General features: G+C 45.8%; 43 non-coding genes across 43 annotated transcripts; all 43 read left to right on the top strand.

Moving 5' to 3' along the window:
* The first annotated feature begins 1,585 nt into the window (after window positions 1-1,585).
* Window positions 1,586-1,658, top strand: TRNAF-GAA (transfer RNA phenylalanine (anticodon GAA)). The gene has a single exon. It is a non-coding gene; the product is annotated as a tRNA-Phe (tRNA).
* A 935-nt stretch (window positions 1,659-2,593) lies between these two features.
* Window positions 2,594-2,665, top strand: TRNAA-CGC (transfer RNA alanine (anticodon CGC)). The gene has a single exon. It is a non-coding gene; the product is annotated as a tRNA-Ala (tRNA).
* Window positions 2,666-3,223: 558 nt separating this feature from the next.
* TRNAA-UGC (transfer RNA alanine (anticodon UGC)) lies at window positions 3,224-3,295 on the top strand. Its single transcript has one exon. It is a non-coding gene; the product is annotated as a tRNA-Ala (tRNA).
* A 130-nt stretch (window positions 3,296-3,425) lies between these two features.
* On the top strand, window positions 3,426-3,497 carry TRNAA-CGC (transfer RNA alanine (anticodon CGC)). Its single transcript has one exon. It is a non-coding gene; the product is annotated as a tRNA-Ala (tRNA).
* A 558-nt stretch (window positions 3,498-4,055) lies between these two features.
* TRNAA-UGC (transfer RNA alanine (anticodon UGC)) lies at window positions 4,056-4,127 on the top strand. Its single transcript has one exon. It is a non-coding gene; the product is annotated as a tRNA-Ala (tRNA).
* A 130-nt stretch (window positions 4,128-4,257) lies between these two features.
* TRNAA-CGC (transfer RNA alanine (anticodon CGC)) lies at window positions 4,258-4,329 on the top strand. Its single transcript has one exon. It is a non-coding gene; the product is annotated as a tRNA-Ala (tRNA).
* Window positions 4,330-4,887: 558 nt separating this feature from the next.
* Window positions 4,888-4,959, top strand: TRNAA-UGC (transfer RNA alanine (anticodon UGC)). Its single transcript has one exon. It is a non-coding gene; the product is annotated as a tRNA-Ala (tRNA).
* A 130-nt stretch (window positions 4,960-5,089) lies between these two features.
* TRNAA-CGC (transfer RNA alanine (anticodon CGC)) lies at window positions 5,090-5,161 on the top strand. The gene has a single exon. It is a non-coding gene; the product is annotated as a tRNA-Ala (tRNA).
* Window positions 5,162-5,719: 558 nt separating this feature from the next.
* Window positions 5,720-5,791, top strand: TRNAA-UGC (transfer RNA alanine (anticodon UGC)). The gene has a single exon. It is a non-coding gene; the product is annotated as a tRNA-Ala (tRNA).
* Window positions 5,792-5,921: 130 nt separating this feature from the next.
* On the top strand, window positions 5,922-5,993 carry TRNAA-CGC (transfer RNA alanine (anticodon CGC)). The gene has a single exon. It is a non-coding gene; the product is annotated as a tRNA-Ala (tRNA).
* A 558-nt stretch (window positions 5,994-6,551) lies between these two features.
* On the top strand, window positions 6,552-6,623 carry TRNAA-UGC (transfer RNA alanine (anticodon UGC)). Its single transcript has one exon. It is a non-coding gene; the product is annotated as a tRNA-Ala (tRNA).
* A 130-nt stretch (window positions 6,624-6,753) lies between these two features.
* TRNAA-CGC (transfer RNA alanine (anticodon CGC)) lies at window positions 6,754-6,825 on the top strand. Its single transcript has one exon. It is a non-coding gene; the product is annotated as a tRNA-Ala (tRNA).
* A 1,255-nt stretch (window positions 6,826-8,080) lies between these two features.
* Window positions 8,081-8,152, top strand: TRNAA-UGC (transfer RNA alanine (anticodon UGC)). The gene has a single exon. It is a non-coding gene; the product is annotated as a tRNA-Ala (tRNA).
* A 130-nt stretch (window positions 8,153-8,282) lies between these two features.
* On the top strand, window positions 8,283-8,354 carry TRNAA-CGC (transfer RNA alanine (anticodon CGC)). The gene has a single exon. It is a non-coding gene; the product is annotated as a tRNA-Ala (tRNA).
* Window positions 8,355-8,912: 558 nt separating this feature from the next.
* TRNAA-UGC (transfer RNA alanine (anticodon UGC)) lies at window positions 8,913-8,984 on the top strand. The gene has a single exon. It is a non-coding gene; the product is annotated as a tRNA-Ala (tRNA).
* Window positions 8,985-9,114: 130 nt separating this feature from the next.
* TRNAA-CGC (transfer RNA alanine (anticodon CGC)) lies at window positions 9,115-9,186 on the top strand. Its single transcript has one exon. It is a non-coding gene; the product is annotated as a tRNA-Ala (tRNA).
* A 3,685-nt stretch (window positions 9,187-12,871) lies between these two features.
* On the top strand, window positions 12,872-12,943 carry TRNAA-CGC (transfer RNA alanine (anticodon CGC)). Its single transcript has one exon. It is a non-coding gene; the product is annotated as a tRNA-Ala (tRNA).
* A 760-nt stretch (window positions 12,944-13,703) lies between these two features.
* Window positions 13,704-13,775, top strand: TRNAA-CGC (transfer RNA alanine (anticodon CGC)). Its single transcript has one exon. It is a non-coding gene; the product is annotated as a tRNA-Ala (tRNA).
* Window positions 13,776-14,334: 559 nt separating this feature from the next.
* TRNAA-UGC (transfer RNA alanine (anticodon UGC)) lies at window positions 14,335-14,406 on the top strand. Its single transcript has one exon. It is a non-coding gene; the product is annotated as a tRNA-Ala (tRNA).
* A 130-nt stretch (window positions 14,407-14,536) lies between these two features.
* On the top strand, window positions 14,537-14,608 carry TRNAA-CGC (transfer RNA alanine (anticodon CGC)). Its single transcript has one exon. It is a non-coding gene; the product is annotated as a tRNA-Ala (tRNA).
* A 558-nt stretch (window positions 14,609-15,166) lies between these two features.
* TRNAA-UGC (transfer RNA alanine (anticodon UGC)) lies at window positions 15,167-15,238 on the top strand. The gene has a single exon. It is a non-coding gene; the product is annotated as a tRNA-Ala (tRNA).
* Window positions 15,239-15,998: 760 nt separating this feature from the next.
* Window positions 15,999-16,070, top strand: TRNAA-UGC (transfer RNA alanine (anticodon UGC)). The gene has a single exon. It is a non-coding gene; the product is annotated as a tRNA-Ala (tRNA).
* A 130-nt stretch (window positions 16,071-16,200) lies between these two features.
* On the top strand, window positions 16,201-16,272 carry TRNAA-CGC (transfer RNA alanine (anticodon CGC)). Its single transcript has one exon. It is a non-coding gene; the product is annotated as a tRNA-Ala (tRNA).
* Window positions 16,273-17,032: 760 nt separating this feature from the next.
* TRNAA-CGC (transfer RNA alanine (anticodon CGC)) lies at window positions 17,033-17,104 on the top strand. Its single transcript has one exon. It is a non-coding gene; the product is annotated as a tRNA-Ala (tRNA).
* A 560-nt stretch (window positions 17,105-17,664) lies between these two features.
* TRNAA-UGC (transfer RNA alanine (anticodon UGC)) lies at window positions 17,665-17,736 on the top strand. Its single transcript has one exon. It is a non-coding gene; the product is annotated as a tRNA-Ala (tRNA).
* A 130-nt stretch (window positions 17,737-17,866) lies between these two features.
* TRNAA-CGC (transfer RNA alanine (anticodon CGC)) lies at window positions 17,867-17,938 on the top strand. Its single transcript has one exon. It is a non-coding gene; the product is annotated as a tRNA-Ala (tRNA).
* Window positions 17,939-18,496: 558 nt separating this feature from the next.
* TRNAA-UGC (transfer RNA alanine (anticodon UGC)) lies at window positions 18,497-18,568 on the top strand. The gene has a single exon. It is a non-coding gene; the product is annotated as a tRNA-Ala (tRNA).
* A 130-nt stretch (window positions 18,569-18,698) lies between these two features.
* On the top strand, window positions 18,699-18,770 carry TRNAA-CGC (transfer RNA alanine (anticodon CGC)). Its single transcript has one exon. It is a non-coding gene; the product is annotated as a tRNA-Ala (tRNA).
* A 557-nt stretch (window positions 18,771-19,327) lies between these two features.
* Window positions 19,328-19,399, top strand: TRNAA-UGC (transfer RNA alanine (anticodon UGC)). The gene has a single exon. It is a non-coding gene; the product is annotated as a tRNA-Ala (tRNA).
* A 130-nt stretch (window positions 19,400-19,529) lies between these two features.
* TRNAA-CGC (transfer RNA alanine (anticodon CGC)) lies at window positions 19,530-19,601 on the top strand. The gene has a single exon. It is a non-coding gene; the product is annotated as a tRNA-Ala (tRNA).
* Window positions 19,602-20,159: 558 nt separating this feature from the next.
* Window positions 20,160-20,231, top strand: TRNAA-UGC (transfer RNA alanine (anticodon UGC)). The gene has a single exon. It is a non-coding gene; the product is annotated as a tRNA-Ala (tRNA).
* Window positions 20,232-20,361: 130 nt separating this feature from the next.
* On the top strand, window positions 20,362-20,434 carry TRNAA-CGC (transfer RNA alanine (anticodon CGC)). The gene has a single exon. It is a non-coding gene; the product is annotated as a tRNA-Ala (tRNA).
* A 558-nt stretch (window positions 20,435-20,992) lies between these two features.
* TRNAA-UGC (transfer RNA alanine (anticodon UGC)) lies at window positions 20,993-21,064 on the top strand. The gene has a single exon. It is a non-coding gene; the product is annotated as a tRNA-Ala (tRNA).
* A 130-nt stretch (window positions 21,065-21,194) lies between these two features.
* Window positions 21,195-21,266, top strand: TRNAA-CGC (transfer RNA alanine (anticodon CGC)). The gene has a single exon. It is a non-coding gene; the product is annotated as a tRNA-Ala (tRNA).
* A 560-nt stretch (window positions 21,267-21,826) lies between these two features.
* Window positions 21,827-21,899, top strand: TRNAA-UGC (transfer RNA alanine (anticodon UGC)). Its single transcript has one exon. It is a non-coding gene; the product is annotated as a tRNA-Ala (tRNA).
* A 131-nt stretch (window positions 21,900-22,030) lies between these two features.
* On the top strand, window positions 22,031-22,102 carry TRNAA-CGC (transfer RNA alanine (anticodon CGC)). The gene has a single exon. It is a non-coding gene; the product is annotated as a tRNA-Ala (tRNA).
* Window positions 22,103-22,659: 557 nt separating this feature from the next.
* Window positions 22,660-22,731, top strand: TRNAA-UGC (transfer RNA alanine (anticodon UGC)). Its single transcript has one exon. It is a non-coding gene; the product is annotated as a tRNA-Ala (tRNA).
* Window positions 22,732-22,861: 130 nt separating this feature from the next.
* TRNAA-CGC (transfer RNA alanine (anticodon CGC)) lies at window positions 22,862-22,933 on the top strand. Its single transcript has one exon. It is a non-coding gene; the product is annotated as a tRNA-Ala (tRNA).
* Window positions 22,934-23,491: 558 nt separating this feature from the next.
* TRNAA-UGC (transfer RNA alanine (anticodon UGC)) lies at window positions 23,492-23,563 on the top strand. Its single transcript has one exon. It is a non-coding gene; the product is annotated as a tRNA-Ala (tRNA).
* A 130-nt stretch (window positions 23,564-23,693) lies between these two features.
* TRNAA-CGC (transfer RNA alanine (anticodon CGC)) lies at window positions 23,694-23,765 on the top strand. Its single transcript has one exon. It is a non-coding gene; the product is annotated as a tRNA-Ala (tRNA).
* A 558-nt stretch (window positions 23,766-24,323) lies between these two features.
* Window positions 24,324-24,395, top strand: TRNAA-UGC (transfer RNA alanine (anticodon UGC)). Its single transcript has one exon. It is a non-coding gene; the product is annotated as a tRNA-Ala (tRNA).
* A 130-nt stretch (window positions 24,396-24,525) lies between these two features.
* TRNAA-CGC (transfer RNA alanine (anticodon CGC)) lies at window positions 24,526-24,597 on the top strand. Its single transcript has one exon. It is a non-coding gene; the product is annotated as a tRNA-Ala (tRNA).
* A 557-nt stretch (window positions 24,598-25,154) lies between these two features.
* Window positions 25,155-25,226, top strand: TRNAA-UGC (transfer RNA alanine (anticodon UGC)). The gene has a single exon. It is a non-coding gene; the product is annotated as a tRNA-Ala (tRNA).
* Window positions 25,227-25,287: the final 61 nt, after the last annotated feature.

The following is a 25,287-nucleotide window of genomic DNA, read 5'->3' as shown; positions in this document are numbered from 1 at the left end:
TTTTTCTACACTCTTCTACTCGGCAACCTCCTAGAAAGGAGATAGTTAAGTAAAGAGAAAGACAAAGCCCGCGCTTCAGTCCACTGTCAGAAGTGGGATTCGAATCCACGCCTTCAGAGGAGACCGCGACCTGAACGCAGCGCCTTAGACCGCTCGGCCATCCTGACAACCTGTCGGCAAGGTAGTGTACTTTTCCAAACAGAACTATTCTACTCCTTAAGCCTTAGCGGGAGAACTTCTCCAAAGGAAAAACCATGACCGTCATTGGGTGTATATTACAATCTTGTGTACTACCCAAGCAAGGGTCAGGAAGACATGTGTGACTGCCCAGCTCCATGCTTGTGGCTCCTCAGCTCTTGGTAGCTCCAGATAGTACTTTGGGAGAAGTGCTGTACTACAGTTTGTACCCCTCCCGTGGAAGGCCATTGGCCATCGGGCACTCAGGAGGCCGAAATAGCTCAGTTGGGAGAGCGTTAGACTGAAGATCTAAAGGTCCCTGGTTCGATCCCGGGTTTCGCAGGTGCTTTTTTAGGTACGCATCAACTAAAGTAATGAGATTCGTTCCCGTCTTTCCTCCAAAATGGCCTGTCCTCGGCTTGTGTGCCGTTTTACCACTCGGCAGCACTGGCCTGGTTGGAGCTGAGCTGCAGTTCCAGGAGCAAACTGGTATGGTGGAAGAAAGCAGCTAACTAGCATTGCCCAGCTGGCCTAAACAATATTGCTCATGGGCACCATTCTTCAGTCTGCCTTCACCGGTCCTTGAAATTGAAGAAATGTGTAATGCACGCAGGCACGCTGGCATCATCCATCAGACGGCAGCAGATAGGAGCAGTCACGTCTGGCTGCAGTGAAAGATAAACCCCTGCCCCCATGAGGCTTCACCAGTGCGTAAAAGCGCCAGGAACATTGAGGATACAGCTCAGATGTTTGGAGTTTTGAGAGCTTAGGCAATTTACGGCAAAGGCCAGGCGTTGCATGGCAGCGAAGAGGAATTTAAAAATTCAGCTTACAGTCCATCAGAACGATGTAGGGTTTCTTGGAGGTGGTGGGAACTCTTTGAATAAGGGTTTGGTGAGGCTCAGAAAAGAACACCCTTGCTCTGGAGATTCCCTGAAAGAACCTGCGCTATCAAATTCTGTTTTTCTACGCTCTTCTACTCGGCAACCTCCTAGAAAGGAGATAGTTAAGTAAAGAGAAAGACAAAGCCCGCGCTTCAGTCCACTGTCAGAAGTGGGATTCGAAACCACGCCTCCAGAGGAGACTGCGACCTGAACGCAGCGCCTTAGACCGCTCGGCCATCCTGACAACCTGTCGGCAAGGTAGTGTACTTTTCCAAACAGAACTATTCTACTCCTTAAGCCTTAGCGGGAGAACTTCTCCAAAGGAAAAACCATGACCGTCATTGGGTGTATATTACAATCTTGTGTACTACCCAAGCAAGGGTCAGGAAGACACGTGTGACTGCCCAGCTCCATGCTTGTGGCTCCTCAGCTCTTGGTAGCTCCAGATAGTACTTTGGGAGAAGTGCTGTACTACAGTTTGTACCCCTCCCGTGGAAGGCCATTGGCCACCGGGCACTCAGGAGGCCGAAATAGCTCAGTTGGGAGAGCGTTAGACTGAAGATCTAAAGGTCCCTGGTTCGATCCCGGGTTTCGGCAGGTGCTTTTTTAGGTACGCATCAACTAAAGTAATGAGATTCGTTCCCGTCTTTCCTCCAAAATGGCCTGTCCTCGGCTTGTGTGCCGTTTTACCACTCGGCAGCACTGGCCTGGTTGGAGCTGAGCTGCAGTTCCAGGAGCAAAGTGGTATGGTGGAAGAAAGCAGCTAACTAGCATTGCCCAGCTGGCCTAAACAATATTGCTCATGGGCACCATTCTTCAGTCTGCCTTCACTGGTCCTTGAAATTGAAGAAATGTGTAATGCACGCAGGCACGCTGGCATCATCCATCAGACGGCAGCAGACAGGAGCAGTCACGTCTGGCTGCAGTGAAAGATAAACCCCTGCCCCCATGAGGCTTCACCAGTGCGTAAAAGCGCCAGGAACATTGAGGATACAGCTCAGATGTTTGGAGTTTTGAGAGCTTAGGCAATTTACGGCAAAGGCCAGGCGTTGCATGGCAGCGAAGAGGAATTTAAAAATTCAGCTTACAGTCCATCAGAACGATGTAGGGTTTCTTGGAGGTGGTGGGATTTTAGAAGCTCTTTGAATAAGGGTTTGGTGAGGCTCAGAAAAGAACACCCTTGCTCTGGAGATTCCCTGAAAGAACCTGCGCTATCAAATTCTGTTTTTCTACGCTCTTCTACTCGGCAACCTCCTAGAAAGGAGATAGTTAAGTAAAGAGAAAGACAAAGCCCGCGCTTCAGTCCACTGTCAGAAGTGGGATTCGAACTCACGCCTCCAGAGGAGACAGAGACCTGAACGCATTGCCTTAGACCGCTCGGCCATCCTGTCAACCTGTCGGCAAGCTAGTGTACTTTTCCAAACAGAAGGAAAACAGAAGCCACACCATATTTGTCATTAAACTGAGTTGCAGTGCAGCACTTGAAACGTGTGACAGGACGGAAAAGGCTAATTAGACTACCTTTTTAGGCAGGGGATGTAGCTCAGTGGTAGAGCGCACGCCTCGCATGTTTGAGGTCCTGGGTTCAATCCCCAGCATCTCCATGGTTTTTGTTCATACGGATCCTACCAACTGGATGAAACTCAAGTCACGTGGCACACTTTGAAGCTGGCTTACGTGACCTCCTTGCACAGACCCTTATGCCAGTTTGCTGATTAGTACAATATACACCCAAAAAGTCCAAACGTAAGGGAGCATTTAAGAAGCGTCACTACCTTAAGTAGCTTTCTTTGCCATTACCCGGGGTAGAGAAGGCTTTGGTGCCAAGTAATGCGCCAAACTTCACAGCTACAGTTAAGCCACACCATATTTGCTGACTTGCTTTATTTTACCCGGGAAACCATATCTTTACACCAGGGGCCGATTTTGGACACTGGGTTGTCATTAAACTGAGTTGCAGTGCAGCACTTGAAACGTGTAACAGGACGGAAAAGGCTAAGTAGACTACCTTTTTAGGCAGAAATGGGTGGACCAGTATTTTTAAACAGAAGAAAAAGAAGTGACATTTTTTTGGAAAGGCTGTTTGTCAACAAGGTAGATGCCGAATTAGCCTGTAAACTGCTATCGGCCGATCAGAACCTACTTTGGAGAAGCTTGCGAAGGGGGATGTAGCTCAGTGGTAGAGCGCACGCTTTGCATGTGTGAAGCCCCGGGTTCAATCCCCGGCATCTCCACTTTGTCTTTTATGCACATGGAATTACTGCAAAGTTGTGTCTCTCAATCTCTTCCCGCGTAGCTCTTTCCGCGATAGTTAAATAAAGTCTGTCCGTTCCAGCAGGGAATTGGGAGAATGCACACCACGTAGGGGATGTAGCTCAGTGGTAGAGCGCACGCTTCGCATGTGTGAGGTCCTGGGTTCAATCCCCAGGATCTCCATGGTTTTTGTTCATACGGATCCTACCAACTGGACGAAACTCAAGTCACGTGGCACACTTTGAAGCTGGCTTACGTGACCTCCTTGCACAGACCCTTATGCCAGTTTGCTGATTAGTACAATATACACCCAAAAAGTCAAAACGTAAGGGAGCATTTAAGAAGCGTCACTACCTTAAGTAGCTTTCTTTGCCATTACCCGGGGTAGAGAAGGCTTTGGTGCCAAGTAATGCGCCAAACTTCACAGCTACAGTTAAGCCACACCATATTTGCTGACTTGCTTTATTTTACCCGGGAAACCATATCTTTACACCAGGGGCCGATTTTGGACACTGGGTTGTCATTAAACTGAGTTGAAGTGCAGCACTTGAAACGTGTGACAGGACGGAAAAGGCTAAGTAGACTACCTTTTTAGGCAGAAATGGGTGGACCAGTATTTTTAAACAGAAGGAAAAGAAGTGACATTTTTTTGGAAAGGCTGTTTGGCAACAAGGTAGATGCCGAATTAGCCTGTAAACTGCTATCGGCCGATCGGAACCTACTTTGGAGAAGCTTGCGAAGGGGGATGTAGCTCAGTGGTAGAGCGCACGCTTTGCATGTGTGAAGCCCCGGGTTCAATCCCCGGCATCTCCACTTTGTCTTTTATGCACATGGAATTACTGCAAAGCTGTGTCTCTCAATCTCTTCCCGCGTAGCTCTTTCCGCGATAGTTAAATAAAGTCTGTCCGTTCCAGCAGGGAATTGGGAGATTGCACACCACGTAGGGGATGTAGCTCAGTGGTAGAGCGCACGCTTCGCATGTGTGAGGTCCTGGGTTCAATCCCCAGGATCTCCATGGTTTTTGTTCATACGGATCCTACCAACTGGACGAAACTCAAGTCACGTGGCACACTTTGAAGCTGGCTTACGTGACCTCCTTGCAAAGACCCTTATGCCAGTTTGCTGATTAGTACAATATACACCCAAAAAGTCAAAACGTAAGGGAGCATTTAAGAAGCGTCACTACCTTAAGTAGCTTTCTTTGCCATTACCCGGGGTAGAGAAGGCTTTGGTGCCAAGTAATGCGCCAAACTTCACAGCTACAGTTAAGCCACACCATATTTGCTGACTTGCTTTATTTTACCCGGGAAACCATATCTTTACACCAGGGGCCGATTTTGGACACTGGGTTGTCATTAAACTGAGTTGCAGTGCAGCACTTGAAACGTGTGACAGGACGGAAAAGGCTAAGTAGACTACCTTTTTAGGCAGAAATGGGTGGACCAGTATTTTTAAACAGAAGGAAAAGAAGTGACATTTTTTTGGAAAGGCTGTTTGGCAACAAGGTAGATGCCGAATTAGCCTGTAAACTGCTATCGGCCGATCGGAACCTTCTTTGGAGAAGCTTGCGAAGGGGGATGTAGCTCAGTGGTAGAGCGCACGCTTTGCATGTGTGAAGCCCCGGGTTCAATCCCCGGCATCTCCTCTTTGTCTTTTATGCACATGGAATTACTGCAAAGCTGTGTCTCTCAATCTCTTCCCGCGTAGCTCTTTCCGCGATAGTTAAATAAAGTCTGTCCGTTCCAGCAGGGAATTGGGAGAAAGCACACCACGTAGGGGATGTAGCTCAGTGGTAGAGCGCACGCTTCGCATGTGTGAGGTCCTGGGTTCAATCCCCAGCATCTCCATGGTTTTTGTTCATACGGATCCTACCAACTGGACGAAACTCAAGTCACGTGGCACACTTTGAAGCTGGCTTACGTGACCTCCTTGCACAGACCCTTATGCCAGTTTGCTGATTAGTACAATATACACCCAAAAAGTCAAAACGTAAGGGAGCATTTAAGAAGCGTCACTACCTTAAGTAGCTTTCTTTGCCATTACCCGGGGTAGAGAAGGCTTTGGTGCCAAGTAATGCGCCAAACTTCACAGCTACAGTTAAGCCACAACATATTTGCTGACTTGCTTTATTTTACCCGGGAAACCATATCTTTACACCAGGGGCCGATTTTGGACACTGGGTTGTCATTAAACTGAGTTGCAGTGCAGCACTTGAAACGTGTGACAGGACGGAAAAGGCTAAGTAGACTACCTTTTTAGGCAGAAATGGGTGGACCAGTATTTTTAAACAGAAGGAAAAGAAGTGACATTTTTTTGGAAAGGCTGTTTGGCAACAAGGTAGATGCCGAATTAGCCTGTAAACTGCTATCGGCCGATCGGAACCTACTTTGGAGAAGCTTGCGAAGGGGGATGTAGCTCAGTGGTAGAGCGCACGCTTTGCATGTGTGAAGCCCCGGGTTCAATCCCCGGCATCTCCACTTTGTCTTTTATGCACATGGAATTACTGCAAAGCTGTGTCTCTCAATCTCTTCCCGCGTAGCTCTTTCCGCGATAGTTAAATAAAGTCTGTCCGTTCCAGCAGGGAATTGGGAGAATGCACACCACGTAGGGGATGTAGCTCAGTGGTAGAGCGCACGCTTCGCATGTGTGAGGTCCTGGGTTCAATCCCCAGCATCTCCATGGTTTTTGTTCATACGGATCCTACCAACTGGACGAAACTCAAGTCACGTGGCACACTTTGAAGCTGGCTTACGTGACCTCCTTGCACAGACCCTTATGCCAGTTTGCTGATTAGTACAATATACACCCAAAAAGTCAAAACGTAAGGGAGCATTTAAGAAGCGTCACTACCTTAAGTAGCTTTCTTTGCCATTACCCGGGGTAGAGAAGGCTTTGGTGCCAAGTAATGCGCCAAACTTCACAGCTACAGTTAAGCCACACCATATTTGCTGACTTGCTTTATTTTACCCGGGAAACCATATCTTTACACCAGGGGCCGATTTTGGACACTGGGTTGTCATTAATCTGAGTTGCAGTGCAGCACTTGAAACGTGTGACAGGACGGAAAAGGCTAAGTAGACTACCTTTTTAGGCAGAAATGGGTGGACCAGTATTTTTAAACAGAAGGAAAAGAAGTGACATTTTTTTGGAAAGGCTGTTTGGCAACAAGGTAGATGCCGAATTAGCCTGTAAACTGCTATCGGCCGATCGGAACCTACTTTGGAGAAGCTTGCGAAGGGGGATGTAGCTCAGTGGTAGAGCGCACGCTTTGCATGTGTGAAGCCCCGGGTTCAATCCCCGGCATCTCCACTTCGTCTTTTATGCACATGGAATTACTGCAAAGCTGTGTCTCTCAATCTCTTCCCGCGTAGCTCTTTCCGCGATAGTTAAATAAAGTCTGTCCGTTCCAGCAGGGAATTGGGAGAATGCACACCACGTAGGGGATGTAGCTCAGTGGTAGAGCGCACGCTTCGCATGTGTGAGGTCCTGGGTTCAATCCCCAGCATCTCCATGGTTTTTGTTCATACGGATCCTACCAACTGGACGAAACTCAAGTCACGTGGCACACTTTGAAGCTGGCTTACGTGACCTCCTTGCACAGACCCTTATGCCAGTTTGCTGATTAGTACAATATACACCCAAAAAGTCAAAACGTAAGGGAGCATTTAAGAAGCGTCACTACCTTAAGTAGCTTTCTTTGCCATTACCCGGGGTAGAGAAGGCTTTGGTGCCAAGTAATGCGCCAAACTTCACAGCTACAGTTAAGCCACACCATATTTGCTGACTTGCTTTATTTTACCCGGGAAACCATATCTTTACACCAGGGGCCGATTTTGGACACTGGGTTGTCATTAATCTGAGTTGCAGTGCAGCACTTGAAACGTGTGACAGGACGGAAAAGGCTAAGTAGACTACCTTTTTAGGCAGAAATGGGTGGACCAGTATTTTTAAACAGAAGGAAAAGAAGTGACATTTTTTTGGAAAGGCTGTTTGGCAACAAGGTGGATGCCGAATTAGCCTGTAAACTGCTATCGGCCGATCAGAACCTACTTTGGAGAAGCTTGCGAAGGGGGATGTAGCTCTGTGGTAGAGCGCACGCTTTGCATGTGTGAAGCCCCGGGTTCAATCCCCGGCATCTCCACTTTGTCTTTTATGCACATGGAATTACTGCAAAGCTGTGTCTCTCAATCTCTTCCCGCGTAGCTCTTTCCGCGATAGTTAAATAAAGTCTGTCCGTTCCAGCAGGGAATTGGGAGAATGCACACTTTGAAGCTGGCTTACGTGACCTCCTTGCACAGACCCTTATGCCAGTTTGCTGATTAGTACAATATACACCCAAAAAGTCAAAACGTAAGGGAGCATTTAAGAAGCGTCACTACCTTAAGTAGCTTTCTTTGCCATTACCCGGGGTAGAGAAGGCTTTGGTGCCAAGTAATGCGCCAAACTTCACAGCTACAGTTAAGCCACACCATATTTGCTGACTTGCTTTATTTTACCCGGGAAACCATATCTTTACACCAGGGGCCGATTTTGGACACTGGGTTGTCATTAATCTGAGTTGCAGTGCAGCACTTGAAACGTGTGACAGGACGGAAAAGGCTAAGTAGACTACCTTTTTAGGCAGAAATGGGTGGACCAGTATTTTTAAACAGAAGGAAAAGAAGTGACATTTTTTTGGAAAGGCTGTTTGTCAACAAGGTAGATGCCGAATTAGCCTGTAAACTGCTATCGGCCGATCGGAACCTACTTTGGAGAAGCTTGCGAAGGGGGATGTAGCTCAGTGGTAGAGCGCACGCTTTGCATGTGTGAAGCCCCGGGTTCAATCCCCGGCATCTCCACTTTGTCTTTTATGCACATGGAATTACTGCAAAGCTGTGTCTCTCAATCTCTTCCCGCGTAGCTCTTTCCGCGATAGTTAAATAAAGTCTGTCCGTTCCAGCAGGGAATTGGGAGAAAGCACACCACGTAGGGGATGTAGCTCAGTGGTAGAGCGCACGCTTCGCATGTGTGAGGTCCTGGGTTCAATCCCCAGCATCTCCATGGTTTTTGTTCATACGGATCCTACCAACTGGACGAAACTCAAGTCACGTGGCCCACTTTGAAGCTGGCTTACGTGACCTCCTTGCACAGACCCTTATGCCAGTTTGCTGATTAGTACAATATACACCCAAAAAGTCCAAACATAAGGGAGCATTTAAGAAGCGTCACTACCTTAAGTAGCTTTCTTTGCCATTACCCGGGGTAGAGAAGGCTTTGGTGCCAAGTAATGTGCCAAACTTCACAGCTACAGTTAAGCCACACCATATTTGCTGACTTGCTTTATTTTACCCGGGAAACCATATCTTTACACCAGGGGCCGATTTTGGACACTGGGTTGTCATTAAACTGAGTTGCAGTGCAGCACTTGAAACGTGTGACAGGACGGAAAAGGCTAAGTAGACTACCTTTTTAGGCAGAAATGGGTGGACCAGTATTTTTAAACAGAAGGAAAAGAAGTGACATTTTTTTGGAAAGGCTGTTTGTCAACAAGGTAGATGCCGAATTAGCCTGTAAACTGCTATCGGCCGATCGGAACCTACTTTGGAGAAGCTTGCGAAGGGGGATGTAGCTCAGTGGTAGAGCGCACGCTTTGCATGTGTGAAGCCCCGGGTTCAATCCCCGGCATCTCCACTTTGTCTTTTATGCACATGGAATTACTGCAAAGCTGTGTCTCTCAATCTCTTCCCGCGTAGCTCTTTCCGCGATAGTTAAATAAAGTCTGTCCGTTCCAGCAGGGAATTGGGAGAAAGCACACCACGTAGGGGATGTAGCTCAGTGGTAGAGCGCACGCTTCGCATGTGTGAGGTCCTGGGTTCAATCCCCAGCATCTCCATGGTTTTTGTTCATACGGATCCTACCAACTGGACGAAACTCAAGTCACGTGGCCCACTTTGAAGCTGGTTTACGTGACCTCCTTGCACAGACCCTTATGCCAGTTTGCTGATTAGTACAATATACACCCAAAAAGTCCAAACATAAGGGAGCATTTAAGAAGCGTCACTACCTTAAGTAGCTTTCTTTGCCATTACCCGGGGTAGAGAAGGCTTTGGTGCCAAGTAATGTGCCAAACTTCACAGCTACAGTTAAGCCACACCATATTTTCTGACTTGCTTTATTTTACCCGGGAAACCATATCTTTACACCAGGGGCCGATTTTGGACACTGGGTTGTCATTAAACTGAGTTGCAGTGCAGCACTTGAAACGTGTGACAGGACGGAAAAGGCTAAGTAGACTACCTTTTTAGGCAGAAATGGGTGGACCAGTATTTTTAAACAGAAGGAAAAGAAGTGACATTTTTTTGGAAAGGCTGTTTGGCAACAAGGTAGATGCCGAATTAGCCTGTAAACTGCTATCGGCCGATCGGAACCTTCTTTGGAGAAGATTGCGAAGGGGGATGTAGCTCAGTGGTAGAGCGCATGCTTTGCATGTGTGAAGCCCCGGGTTCAATCCCCGGCATCTCCACTTTGTCTTTTATGCACATGGAATTACTGCAAAGCTGTGTCTCTCAATCTCTTCCCACGTAGCTCTTTCCGCGATAGTTAAATAAAGTCTGTCCGTTTGTAGAAAATGGCGTTAGCACCTGTAGTTTATGGCTCGCCGCAGTAGGATGACATCAGAGAGGTTTCTTTATAAATTGGAGATTTATTGCTTCTTCTTTAAAAGTAGTGAAATTACAGAATTGAATAGAAAAGAATATCAGAGAAACGTCTTACAGCCATTAGTTTCCTTAGTTCATATGAGAGTCCTATGAAGTGAAGGGTTTGTCTTACAAATCGTCACGAGCTTCAGGCAGCTGTTGCTTCACTCAAGCATCCTGGGAGACATTCCTTCCTTCACGCTTCCATCATGGATTCCTCACGCTTACATCACAACCTTCTCCTTGAAGGCTCTGGATCCTTCTTGTGACATAGGGCTCATACCTTCTGTACAGCCCTGATCCAACCAACCTCCATCTTGGTAACTACCATCTTATATAGGTTCATGACTCACTGTAAATGTCATGTGTGTGGGCGTGTTTATTATAATTGAGTGTTTGTGTCTGCACATATATGACCATAACAAATATAGAACTCTTTCTCTATGCATCAGCATAACCTGTTTCCACTCATGGATGTATAGTTATCGTGCTGTGTACTGGCATTACCACCCTACATAGTCATGGAACCGTGAATAGTGCTGTGTACACTTATGTATCTATTTCCAACTTATACACGTCTCCTTAGTATAGAATATGATATTATACTGTCAGTATTACAATCACTTTATACAGTGAATAGTGTTGTGCTATTATGGTGAGGTCAGCAGTATATATATGACTTACATTATATTATACCAAGATATTGTTCATTGTAAAACACATCATATTTAACATTTCCCCCTCTTGAGGATGAAATACATTGTATTGACTCCTCAATGTATCAAGACTTTCCAATGAACAATACCTTTTATACATTAGAGATCACGGAATCTTCTTTCTTCATTCTTCTTATAAACACACAGACAACGTCTATCACTTTAATAACAAGTCTATGAAAATTATCACTTTACCCATAATATATTTGTAGCATTTAAATTATTATGTTATGAGAAACTGTGATTTGATTTTATAAAAAGATAGAATTCTAGCTAGGCCTAGTCTAAAAAATGTATCTTCTTGTCTTCATCTGGATCTATGGAAAACCTGGAATGGTTCAGATGACTTTACTCTTCTTGGTGTAACAAAGTCTTTAGGTTATACATCCTTTGTTGTTAATTAATCAAAATAAAATTGGCAAAGTCTTTTGAAAAATAATTCCTTCGCTGAAAAAGTAAACAACAAAATGAATGTCTTGATATTATCCCTCATGCAATAATCCATCTCTTTTCCTTTGCATGGTAAAGAGTCTTTGAGTCTTTGTCTCTCTGGAATTGAAGCTGTCAGCTGACACCTGCTAGGCTACTGAAAAAAACACATAAAGAGTTAGCACTTCTTGACCCCCCTTGTTTGTGCAAACGACTTCCTCATTTCATCTGACTTCTGTAGTCTTTACAAGGGTCATCTTTAACTCTGTAACGTCAGTACCTAGAGCAGACATCTTGTAATATAACACAGTCATTCCTCATCCAGATTGTGGAGATAAAGATTTAGCTTATAGCACAAAGTCCATTGTTCTCAGACTTTAGGAACAATCTTTTCCAACAACTCGCTGAGGTGGATAGAATCTTGTATAACTTACACTTGATAAAAGCATAGTCCAGCAACCATCACTTACATATGCCATCTTTTTGTCCTTTGCCATCATGACCACTGGAGGAGATTTAATGAAATGAACAAAGTCTTTTAAAACTCACTTGTAGACTTGCTTCCGGTCATGGCATCTGTAGTTGGCTTGACATAGTTAAAAATGTAACAAACAAAAGAATGTCAATCATGAAGATACTTTAGCATAGTCCCAGGATAGATCACCTGAAGAAAGTTCAATAGCCATCTAGAAGCTTGTGGTACTAGAAGTCTCAGCATGCCAGTTGATCAAAGAAAAGAATAGTAAAACAGTCCATGATTTATCTGTTCCCTTCAAGTGCTTTACTTGGATAAGAATTACAGCTCAGTCTCTTTCTCTGGCTACTGATCAACGCTGGAAAAAATCAAAAATCCATACAAAAATTCTAGGCTTTGATGTCTTGATTGAAGATCTACTTTTTCTTCCCTATCCTACACCAAAAACTTGGTGATTATTGCTATCCTATGATAATCACAGTGTACCATAGCATATCACTCTATTTTACCTTAACTATTCCCATATCTATTTTACTCAAAAACCTCATTTACTAGAATATTCATGTATGTATTCAGTAAGAATAGAATATGGTCTTGCAATAGTTAGATCACTTTAAATTATCTTAAAGCATGAAATGATGTTTTCAACATTATTCAGATAGAATAAATAACAGAATGTTTCATTCAATGAATATGTCACAAAAATAATACTATCAAAAGTCCAGACTATTGTAACCATATTCAGTGAAGAAGCATCACCACAATTTACCAAAAAATATAGTTTGAATGTTTTTACCTTTAAAAAACACCATTCCTAATCAATGAAACAATATTATTGTTATAGACCTTGTTTTGTTAAAAGTCAGTGTGCTTTCACATGTTCTTATATTATATACTACTTCCTTTATTTACTGGAACACTATCACCACATGTATTTGCTATATTTATAAATAATACCGCAATATAATATTATTGACCTTCCATAACCACCATATTTGTATGAGTGAATGAAATATTTTATGTGATATGTCTTGCTATTCTTGGCAGACAGTTATCTTCTTGTAACCTGAGGCAGACATCAGTAGTATCGTAGTTCTAATGAGAACACATTAAAAATAAACATACCCAAATGAAACATAAAGTTGTGTGTATATATGTGTGTGTATATATTCATACTACTATCAAACACATATGCTCGTAGATATATGCACACACTTTAACACCGTTCCAGCAGGGAATTGGGAGAATGCACACCACGTAGGGGATGTAGCTCAGTGGTAGAGCGCACGCTTCGCATGTGTGAGGTCCTGGGTTCAATCCCCAGCATCTCCATGGTTTTTGTTCATACGGATCCTACCAACTGGACGAAACTCAAGTCACGTGGCACACTTTGAAGCTGGCTTACGTGACCTCCTTGCACAGACCCTTATGCCAGTTTGCTGATTAGTACAATATACACCCAAAAAGTCAAAACGTAAGGGAGCATTTAAGAAGCGTCACTACCTTAAGTAGCTTTCTTTGCCATTACCCGGGGTAGAGAAGGCTTTGGTGCCAAGTAATGCGCCAAACTTCACAGCTACAGTTAAGCCACACCATATTTGCTGACTTGCTTTATTTTACCCGGGAAACCATATATTTACACCAGGGGCCGATTTTGGACACTGGGTTGTCATTAATCTGAGTTGCAGTGCAGCACTTGAAACGTGTGACAGGACGGAAAAGGCTAAGTAGACTACCTTTTTAGGCAGAAATGGGTGGACCAGTATTTTTAAACAGAAGGAAAAGAAGTGACATTTTTTTGGAAAGGCTGTTTGGCAACAAGGTAGATGCCGAATTAGCCTGTAAACTGCTATCGGCCGATCAGGACCTTCTTTGGAGAAGATTGCGAAGGGGGATGTAGCTCAGTGGTAGAGCGCACGCTTTGCATGTGTGAATCCCCGGGTTCAATCCCCGGCATCTCCACTTTGTCTTTTATGCACATGGAATTACTGCAAAGCTGTGTCTCTCAATCTCTTCCCGCGTAGCTCTTTCCGCGATAGTTAAATAAAGTCTGTCCGTTCCAGCAGGGAATTGGGAGAATGCACACCACGTAGGGGATGTAGCTCAGTGGTAGAGCGCACGCTTCGCATGTGTGAGGTCCTGGGTTCAATCCCCAGCATCTCCATGGTTTTTGTTCATACGGATCCTACCAACTGGACGAAACTCAAGTCACGTGGCACACTTTGAAGCTGGCTTACGTGACCTCCTTGCACAGACCCTTATGCCAGTTTGCTGATTAGTACAATATACACCCAAAAAGTCAAAACGTAAGGGAGCATTTAAGAAGCGTCACTACCTTAAGTAGCTTTCTTTGCCATTACCCGGGGTAGAGAAGGCTTTGGTGCCAAGTAATGCGCCAAACTTCACAGCTACAGTTAAGCCACACCATATTTGCTGACTTGCTTTATTTTACCCGGGAAACCATATCTTTACACCAGGGGCCGATTTTGGACACTGGGTTGTCATTAATCTGAGTTGCAGTGCAGCACTTGAAACGTGTGACAGGACGGAAAAGGCTAAGTAGACTACCTTTTTAGGCAGAAATGGGTGGACCAGTATTTTTAAACAGAAGGAAAAGAAGTGACATTTTTTTTGGAAAGGCTGTTTGGCAACAAGGTAGATGCCGAATTAGCCTGTAAACTGCTATCGGCCGATCGGAACCTTCTTTGGAGAAGCTTGCGAAGGGGGATGTAGCTCAGTGGTAGAGCGCACGCTTTGCATGTGTGAGGCCCCGGGTTCAATCCCCGGCATCTCCACTTTGTCTTTTATGCACATGGAATTACTGCAAAGCTGTGTCTCTCAATCTCTTCCCGCGTAGCTCTTTCCGCGATAGTTAAATAAAGTCTGTCCGTTCCAGCAGGGAATTGGGAGAAAGCACACCACGTAGGGGATGTAGCTCAGTGGTAGAGCGCACGCTTCGCATGTGTGAGGTCCTGGGTTCAATCCCCAGCATCTCCATGGTTTTTGTTCATACGGATCCTACCAACTGGACGAAACTCAAGTCACGTGGCCCACTTTGAAGCTGGCTTACGTGACCTCCTTGCACAGACCCTTATGCCAGTTTGCTGATTAGTACAATATACACCCAAAAAGTCCAAACATAAGGGAGCATTTAAGAAGCGTCACTACCTTAAGTAGCTTTCTTTGCCATTACCCGGGGTAGAGAAGGCTTTGGTGCCAAGTAATGTGCCAAACTTCACAGCTACAGTTAAGCCACACCATATTTTCTGACTTGCTTTATTTTACCCGGGAAACCATATCTTTACACCAGGGGCCGATTTTGGACACTGGGTTGTCATTAATCTGAGTTGCAGTGCAGCACTTGAAACGTGTGACAGGACGGAAAAGGCTAAGTAGACTACCTTTTTAGGCAGAAATGGGTGGACCAGTATTTTTAAACAGAAGGAAAAGAAGTGACATTTTTTTGGAAAGGCTGTTTGGCAACAAGGTAGATGCCGAATTAGCCTGTAAACTGCTATCGGCCGATCGGAACCTTCTTTGGAGAAGATTGCGAAGGGGGATGTAGCTCAGTGGTAGAGCGCATGCTTTGCATGTGTGAAGCCCCGGGTTCAATCCCCGGCATCTCCACTTTGTCTTTTATGCACATGGAATTACTGCAAAGCTGTGTCTCTCAATCTCTTCCCGCGTAGCTCTTTCCGCGATAGTTAAATAAAGTCTGTCCATTCCAGCAGGGAATTGGGAGACTGCACACCACGTAGGGGATGTAGCTCAGTGGTAGAGCGCACGCTTCGCATGTTTGAGGTCCTGGGTTCAATCCCCAGCATTTCCATGGTTTTTGTTCATACGGATCCTACCAACTGGACGAAACTCAAGTCACGTGGCACACTTTGAAGCTGGCTTACGTGACCTCCTTGCACAGACCCTTATGCCAGTTTGCTGATTAGTACAATATACACCCAAAAAGTCAAAACGTAAGGGAGCATTTAAGAAGCGTCACTACCTTAAGTAGCTTTCTTTGCCATTACCCGGGGTAGAGAAGGCTTTGGTGCCAAGTAATGCGCCAAACTTCACAGCTACAGTTAAGCCACACCATATTTGCTGACTTGCTTTATTTTACCCGGGAAACCATATCTTTACACCAGGGGCCGATTTTGGACACTGGGTTGTCATTAATCTGAGTTGCAGTGCAGCACTTGAAACGTGTGACAGGACGGAAAAGGCTAAGTAGACTACCTTTTTAGGCAGAAATGGGTGGACCAGTATTTTTAAACAGAAGGAAAAGAAGTGACATTTTTTTGGAAAGGCTGTTTGGCAACAAGGTAGATGCCGAATTAGCCTGTAAACTGCTATCGGCCGATCGGAACCTTCTTTGGAGAAGATTGCGAAGGGGGATGTAGCTCAGTGGTAGAGCGCATGCTTTGCATGTGTGAAGCCCCGGGTTCAATCCCCGGCATCTCCACTTTGTCTTTTATGCACATGGAATTACTGCAAAGCTGTGTCTCTCAATCTCTTCCCGCGTAGCTCTTTCCGCGATAGTTAAATAAAGTCTGTCCATTCCAGCAGGGAATTGGGAGACTGCACACCACGTAGGGGATGTAGCTCAGTGGTAGAGCGCACGCTTCGCATGTGTGAGGTCCTGGGTTCAATCCCCAGCATTTCCATGGTTTTTGTTCATACGGATCCTACCAACTGGACGAAACTCAAGTCACGTGGCACACTTTGAAGCTGGCTTACGTGACCTCCTTGCACAGACCCTTATGCCAGTTTGCTGATTAGTACAATATACACCCAAAAAGTCAAAACGTAAGGGAGCATTTAAGAAGCGTCACTACCTTAAGTAGCTTTCTTTGCCATTACCCGGGGTAGAGAAGGCTTTGGTGCCAAGTAATGCGCCAAACTTCACAGCTACAGTTAAGCCACACCATATTTGCTGACTTGCTTTATTTTACCCGGGAAACCATATCTTTACACCAGGGGCCGATTTTGGACACTGGGTTGTCATTAATCTGAGTTGCAGTGCAGCACTTGAAACGTGTGACAGGACGGAAAAGGCTAAGTAGACTACCTTTTTAGGCAGAAATGGGTGGACCAGTATTTTTAAACAGAAGGAAAAGAAGTGACATTTTTTTGGAAAGGCTGTTTGGCAACAAGGTAGATGCCGAATTAGCCTGTAAACTGCTATCGGCCGATCGGAACCTTCTTTGGAGAAGATTGCGAAGGGGGATGTAGCTCAGTGGTAGAGCGCATGCTTTGCATGTGTGAAGCCCCGGGTTCAATCCCCGGCATCTCCTCTTTGTCTTTTATGCACATGGAATTACTGCAAAGCTGTGTCTCTCAATCTCTTCCCGCGTAGCTCTTTCCGCGATAGTTAAATAAAGTCTGTCCGTTCCAGCAGGGAATTGGGAGAATGCACACCACGTAGGGGATGTAGCTCAGTGGTAGAGCGCACGCTTCGCATGTGTGAGGTCCTGGGTTCAATCCCCAGCATCTCTATGGTTTTTGTTCATACGGATCCTACCAACTGGACGAAACTCAAGTCACGTGGCACACTTTGAAGCTGGCTTACGTGACCTCCTTGCACAGACCCTTATGCCAGTTTGCTGATTAGTACAATATACACCCAAAAAGTCCAAATGTAAGGGAGCATTTAAGAAGCGTCACTACCTTAAGTAGCTTTCTTTGCCATTACCCGGGGTAGAGAAGGCTTTGGTGCCAAGTAATGCGCCAAACTTCACAGCTACAGTTAAGCCACACCATATTTGCTGACTTGCTTTATTTTACCCGGGAAACCATATCTTTACACCAGGGGCCGATTTTGGACACTGGGTTGTCATTAAACTGAGTTGCAGTGCAGCACTTGAAACGTGTGACAGGACGGAAAAGGCTAAGTAGACTACCTTTTTAGGCAGAAATGGGTGGACCAGTATTTTTAAACAGAAGGAAAAGAAGTGACATTGTTTTTTGGAAAGGCTGTTTGGCAACAAGGTAGATGCCGAATTAGCCTGTAAACTGCTATCGGCCGATCGGAACCTTCTTTGGAGAAGCTTGCGAAGGGGGATGTAGCTCAGTGGTAGAGCGCACGCTTTGCATGTGTGAGGCCCCGGGTTCAATCCCCGGCATCTCCACTTTGTCTTTTATGCACATGGAATTACTGCAAAGCTGTGTCTCTCAATCTCTTCCCGCGTAGCTCTTTCCGCGATAGTTAAATAAAGTCTGTCCGTTCCAGCAGGGAATTGGAAGAAAGCACACCACGTAGGGGATGTAGCTCAGTGGTAGAGCGCACGCTTCGCATGTGTGAGGTCCTGGGTTTAATCCCCAGCATCTCCATGGTTTTTGTTCATACGGATCCTACCAACTGGACGAAACTCAAGTCACGAGGCACACTTTGAAGCTGGCTTACGTGACCTCCTTGCACAGACCCTTATGCCAGTTTGCTGATTAGTACAATATACACCCAAAAAGTCCAAACGTAAGGGAGCATTTAAGAAGCGTCACTACCTTAAGTAGCTTTCTTTGCCATTACCCGGGGTAGAGAAGGCTTTGGTGCCAAGTAATGCGCCAAACTTCACAGCTACAGTTAAGCCACACCATATTTGCTGACTTGCTTTATTTTACCCGGGAAACCATATCTTTACACCAGGGGCCGATTTTGGACACTGGGTTGTCATTAAACTGAGTTGCAGTGCAGCACTTGAAACGTGTGACAGGACGGAAAAGGCTAAGTAGACTACCTTTTTAGGCAGAAATGGGTGGACCAGTATTTTTAAACAGAAGGAAAAGAAGTGACATTTTTTTGGAAAGGCTGTTTGGCAACAAGGTAGATGCCGAATTAGCCTGTAAACTGCTATCGGCCCATCGGAACCTAATTTGAAGAAGCTTGCGAAGGGGGATGTAGCTCAGTGGTAGAGCGCACGCTTTGCATGTGTGAGGCCCCGGGTTCAATCCCCGGCATCTCCACTTGGTCTTTTATGCACATGGAATTACTGCAAAGCTGTGTCTCTCAATCTCTTCCCGCGTAGCTCTTTCCGCGATAGTTAAATAAAGTCTGTCCGTTCCAGCAGGGAATTGGGAGAATGCACAACACGTAGGGGATGTAGCTCAGTGGTAGAGCGCACGCTTCGCATGTGTGAGGTCCTGGGTTCAATCCCCAGCATCTCCATGGTTTTTGTTCATACGGATCCTACCAACTGGACGAAACTCAAGTCACGTGGCACACTTTGAAGCTGGCTTACGTGACCTCCTTGCACAGACCCTTATGCCAGTTTGCTGATTAGTACAATATACACCCAAAAAGTCAAACGTAAGGGAGCATTTAAGAAGCGTCACTACCTTAAGTAGCTTTCTTTGCCATTACCCGGGGTAGAGAAGGCTTTGGTGCCAAGTAATGCGCCAAACTTCACAGCTACAGTTAAGCCACACCATATTTGCTGACTTGCTTTATTTTACCCGGGAAACCATATCTTTACACCAGGGGCCGATTTTGGACACTGGGTTGTCATTAATCTGAGTTGCAGTGCAGCACTTGAAACGTGTGACAGGACGGAAAAGGCTAAGTAGACTACCTTTTTAGGCAGAAATGGGTGGACCAGTATTTTTAAACAGAAGGAAAAGAAGTGACATTTTTTTGGAAAGGCTGTTTGGCAACAAGGTAGATGCCGAATTAGCCTGTAAACTGCTATCGGCCGATCGGAACCTACTTTGGAGAAGCTTGCGAAGGGGGATGTAGCTCAGTGGTAGAGCGCACGCTTTGCATGTGTGAAGCCCCGGGTTCAATCCCCGGCATCTCCACTTTGTCTTTTATGCACATGGAATTACTGCAAAGCTGTGTCTCTCAATCTCTTCCCGCGTAGCTCTTTCCGCGATAGTTAAATAAAGTCTGTCCGTTCCAGCAGGGAATTGGGAGAAAGCACACCACGTAGGGGATGTAGCTCAGTGGTAGAGCGCACGCTTCGCATGTGTGAGGTCCTGGGTTCAATCCCCAGCATCTCCATGGTATTTGTTCATACGGATCCTACCAACTGGACGAAACTCAAGTCACGTGGCCCACTTTGAAGCTGGCTTACGTGACCTCCTTGCACAGACCCTTATGCCAGTTTGCTGATTAGTACAATATACACCCAAAAAGTCCAAACATAAGGGAGCATTTAAGAAGCGTCACTACCTTAAGTAGCTTTCTTTGCCATTACCCGGGGTAGAGAAGGCTTTGGTGCCAAGTAATGTGCCAAACTTCACAGCTACAGTTAAGCCACACCATATTTTCTGACTTGCTTTATTTTACCCGGGAAACCATATCTTTACACCAGGGGCCGATTTTGGACACTGGGTTGTCATTAAACTGAGTTGCAGTGCAGCACTTGAAACGTGTGACAGGACGGAAAAGGCTAAGTAGACTACCTTTTTAGGCAGAAATGGGTGGACCAGTATTTTTAAACAGAAGGAAAAGAAGTGACATTTTTTTGGAAAGGCTGTTTGGCAACAAGGTAGATGCCGAATTAGCCTGTAAACTGCTATCGGCCGATCGGAACCTTCTTTGGAGAAGATTGCGAAGGGGGATGTAGCTCAGTGGTAGAGCGCATGCTTTGCATGTGTGAAGCCCCGGGTTCAATCCCCGGCATCTCCACTTTGTCTTTTATGCACATGGAATTACTGCAAAGCTGTGTCTCTCAATCTCTTCCCGCGTAGCTCTTTCCGCGATAGTTAAATAAAGTCTGTCCATTCCAGCAGGGAATTGGGAGACTGCACACCACGTAGGGGATGTAGCTCAGTGGTAGAGCGCACGCTTCGCATGTGTGAGGTCCTGGGTTCAATCCCCAGCATTCTCCATGGTTTTTGTTCATACGGATCCTACCAACTGGACGAAACTCAAGTCACGTGGCACACTTTGAAGCTGGCTTACGTGACCTCCTTGCACAGACCCTTATGCCAGTTTGCTGATTAGTACAATATACACCCAAAAAGTCAAAACGTAAGGGAGCATTTAAGAAGCGTCACTACCTTAAGTAGCTTTCTTTGCCATTACCCGGGGTAGAGAAGGCTTTGGTGCCAAGTAATGCGCCAAACTTCACAGCTACAGTTAAGCCACACCATATTTGCTGACTTGCTTTATTTTACCCGGGAAACCATATCTTTACACCAGGGGCCGATTTTGGACACTGGGTTGTCATTAATCTGAGTTGCAGTGCAGCACTTGAAACGTGTGACAGGACGGAAAAGGCTAAGTAGACTACCTTTTTAGGCAGAAATGGGTGGACCAGTATTTTTAAACAGAAGGAAAAGAAGTGACATTTTTTTGGAAAGGCTGTTTGGCAACAAGGTAGATGCCGAATTAGCCTGTAAACTGCTATCGGCCGATCGGAACCTACTTTGGAGAAGCTTGCGAAGGGGGATGTAGCTCAGTGGTAGAGCGCACGCTTTGCATGTGTGAAGCCCCGGGTTCAATCCCCGGCATCTCCACTTTGTCTTTTATGCACATGGAATTACTGCAAAGCTGTGTCTCTCAATCTCTTCCCGCGTAGCTCTTTCCGCGATAGTTAAATAAAGTCTGTCCGTTCCAGCAGGGAATTGGGAGAAAGCACACCACGTAGGGGATGTAGCTCAGTGGTAGAGCGCACGCTTCGCATGTGTGAGGTCCTGGGTTCAATCCCCAGCATCTCCATGGTTTTTGTTCATACGGATCCTACCAACTGGACGAAACTCAAGTCACGTGGCCCACTTTGAAGCTGGTTTACGTGACCTCCTTGCACAGACCCTTATGCCAGTTTGCTGATTAGTACAATATACACCCAAAAAGTCCAAACAGTAAGGGAGCATTTAAGAAGCGTCACTACCTTAAGTAGCTTTCTTTGCCATTACCCGGGGTAGAGAAGGCTTTGGTGCCAAGTAATGTCGCCAAACTTCACAGCTACAGTTAAGCCACACCATATTTTCTGACTTGCTTTATTTTACCCGGGAAACCATATCTTTACACCAGGGGCCGATTTTGGACACTGGGTTGTCATTAAACTGAGTTGCAGTGCAGCACTTGAAACGTGTGACAGGACGGAAAAGGCTAAGTAGACTACCTTTTTAGGCAGAAATGGGTGGACCAGTATTTTTAAACAGAAGGAAAAGAAGTGACATTTTTTTGGAAAGGCTGTTTGGCAACAAGGTAGATGCCGAATTAGCCTGTAAACTGCTATCGGCCGATCGGAACCTTCTTTGGAGAAGCTTGCGAAGGGGGATGTAGCTCAGTGGTAGAGCGCACGCTTTGCATGTGTGAAGGCCCCGGGTTCAATCCCCGGCATCTCCACTTTGTCTTTTATGCACATGGAATTACTGCAAAGCTGTGTCTCTCAATCTCTTCCCGCGTAGCTCTTTCCGCGATAGTTAAATAAAGTCTGTCCGTTCCAGCAGGGAATTGGGAGAACTGCACACCATGTAGGGGATGTAGCTCAGTGGTAGAGCGCACGCTTCGCATGTGTGAGGTCCTGGGTTCAATCCCCAGCATCTCCATGGTTTTTGTTCATACGGATCCTACCAACTGGACGAAACTCAAGTCACGTGGCACACTTTGAAGCTGGCTTACGTGACCTCCTTGCACAGACCCTTATGCCAGTTTGCTGATTAGTACAATATACACCCAAAAAGTCCAAACGTAAGGGAGCATTTAAGAAGCGTCACTACCTTAAGTAGCTTTCTTTGCCATTACCCGGGGTAGAGAAGGCTTTGGTGCCAAGTAATGCGCCAAACTTCACAGCTACAGTTAAGCCACACCATATTTGCTGACTTGCTTATTTTACCCGGGAAACCATATCTTTACACCAGGGGCCGATTTTGGACACTGGGTTGTCATTAATCTGAGTTGCAGTGCAGCACTTGAAACGTGTGACAGGACGGAAAAGGCTAAGTAGACTACCTTTTTAGGCAGAAATGGGTGGACCAGTATTTTTAAACAGAAGGAAAAGAAGTGACATTTTTTTGGAAAGGCTGTTTGGCAACAAGGTAGATGCTGAATTAGCCTGTAAACTGCTATCGGCCGATCGGAACCTACTTTGGAGAAGCTTGCGAAGGGGGATGTAGCTCAGTGGTAGAGCGCACGCTTTGCATGTGTGAAGCCCCGGGTTCAATCCCCGGCATCTCCTCTTTGTCTTTTATGCACATGGAATTACTGCAAAGCTGTGTCTCTCAATCTCTTCCCGCGTAGCTCTTTCCGCGATAGTTAAATAAAGTCTGTCCGTTCCAGCAGGGAATTGGGAGAAAGCACACCACGTAGGGGATGTAGCTCAGTGGTAGAGCGCACGCTTCGCATGTGTGAGGTCCTGGGTTCAATCCCCAGCATCTCCATGGTTTTTGTTCATACGGATCCTACCAACTGGACGAAACTCAAGTCACGTGGCACACTTTGAAGCTGGCTTACGTGACCTCCTTGCACAGACCCTTATGCCAGTTTGCTGATTAGTACAATATACACCCAAAAAGTCCAAACGTAAGGGAGCATTTAAGAAGCGTCACTACCTTAAGTAGCTTTCTTTGCCATTACCCGGGGTAGAGAAGGCTTTGGTGCCAAGTAATGCGCCAAACTTCACAGCTACAGTTAAGCCACACCATATTTGCTGACTTGCTTTATTTTACCCGGGAAACCATATCTTTACACCAGGGGCCGATTTTGGACACTGGGTTGTCATTAAACTGAGTTGCAGTGCAGCACTTGAAACGTGTGACAGGACGGAAAAGGCTAAGTAGACTACCTTTTTAGGCAGAAATGGGTGGACCAGTATTTTTAAACAGAAGGAAAAGAAGTGACATTTTTTTGGAAAGGCTGTTTGGCAACAAGGTAGATGCCGAATTAGCCTGTAAACTGCTATCGGCCGATCGGAACCTAATTTGAAGAAGCTTGCGAAGGGGGATGTAGCTCAGTGGTAGAGCGCACGCTTTGCATGTGTGAGGCCCCGGGTTCAATCCCCGGCATCTCCACTTTGTCTTTTATGCACATGGAATTACTGCAAAGCTGTGTCTCTCAATCTCTTCCCGCGTAGCTCTTTCCGCGATAGTTAAATAAAGTCTGTCCGTTCCAGCAGGGAATTGGGAGAAAGCACACCACGTAGGGGATGTAGCTCAGTGGTAGAGCGCACGCTTCGCATGTGTGAGGTCCTGGGTTCAATCCCCAGCATCTCCATGGTTTTTGTTCATACGGATCCTACCAACTGGACGAAACTCAAGTCACGTGGCACACTTTGAAGCTGGCTTACGTGACCTCCTTGCACAGACCCTTATGCCAGTTTGCTGATTAGTACAATATACACCCAAAAAGTCCAAACGTAAGGGAGCATTTAAGAAGCGTCACTACCTTAAGTAGCTTTCTTTGCCATTACCCGGGGTAGAGAAGGCTTTGGTGCCAAGTAATGCGCCAAACTTCACAGCTACAGTTAAGCCACACCATATTTGCTGACTTGCTTTATTTTACCCGGGAAACCATATCTTTACACCAGGGGCCGATTTTGGACACTGGGTTGTCATTAAACTGAGTTGCAGTGCAGCACTTGAAACGTGTGACAGGACGGAAAAGGCTAAGTAGACTACCTTTTTAGGCAGAAATGGGTGGACCAGTATTTTTAAACAGAAGGAAAAGAAGTGACATTTTTTTGGAAAGGCTGTTTGGCAACAAGGTAGATGCCGAATTAGCCTGTAAACTGCTATCGGCCGATCGGAACCTAATTTGGAGAAGCTTGCGAAGGGGGATGTAGCTCAGTGGTAGAGCGCACGCTTTGCATGTGTGAGGCCCCGGGTTCAATCCCCGGCATCTCCACTTTGTCTTTTATGCACATGGAATTACTGCAAAGCTGTGTCTCTCAATCTCTTCCCGCGTAGCTCTTTCCGCGATAGTTAAATAAAGTCTGTCCGTTCCAGCAGGGAATTGGGAGAAAGCACACCACGTAGGGGATGTAGCTCAGTGGTAGAGCGCACGCTTCGCATGTGTGAGGTCCTGGGTTCAATCCCCAGCATCTCCATGGTTTTTGTTCATACGGATCCTACCAACTGGACGAAACTCAAGTCACGTGGCACACTTTGAAGCTGGCTTACGTGACCTCCTTGCACAGACCCTTATGCCAGTTTGCTGATTAGTACAATATACACCCAAAAAGTCCAAACGTAAGGGAGCATTTAAGAAGCGTCACTACCTTAAGTAGCTTTCTTTGCCATTACCCGGGGTAGAGAAGGCTTTGGTGCCAAGTAATGCGCCAAACTTCACAGCTACAGTTAAGCCACACCATATTTGCTGACTTGCTTTATTTTACCCGGGAAACCATATCTTTACACCAGGGGCCGATTTTGGACACTGGGTTGTCATTAAACTGAGTTGCAGTGCAGCACTTGAAACGTGTGACAGGACGGAAAAGGCTAAGTAGACTACCTTTTTAGGCAGAAATGGGTGGACCAGTATTTTAAACAGAAGGAAAAGAAGTGACATTTTTTTGGAAAGGCTGTTTGGCAACAAGGTAGATGCCGAATTAGCCTGTAAACTGCTATCGGCCGATCGGAACCTACTTTGGAGAAGCTTGCGAAGGGGGATGTAGCTCAGTGGTAGAGCGCACGCTTTGCATGTGTGAGGCCCCGGGTTCAATCCCCGGCATCTCCACTTTGTCTTTTATGCACATGGAATTACTGCAAAGCTGTGTCTCTCAATCTCTTCCCGCGTA

The sequence above is a fragment of the Dendropsophus ebraccatus genome, chromosome 4 (genome assembly GCF_027789765.1).
Source record: "Dendropsophus ebraccatus isolate aDenEbr1 chromosome 4, aDenEbr1.pat, whole genome shotgun sequence".
In the NCBI taxonomy this organism is placed as follows: Eukaryota; Metazoa; Chordata; class Amphibia; order Anura; family Hylidae; genus Dendropsophus; species Dendropsophus ebraccatus.
The sequence above is the reverse complement of the archived record's forward strand: the minus strand, read 5'-3'. Positions and strand labels throughout refer to the sequence as shown.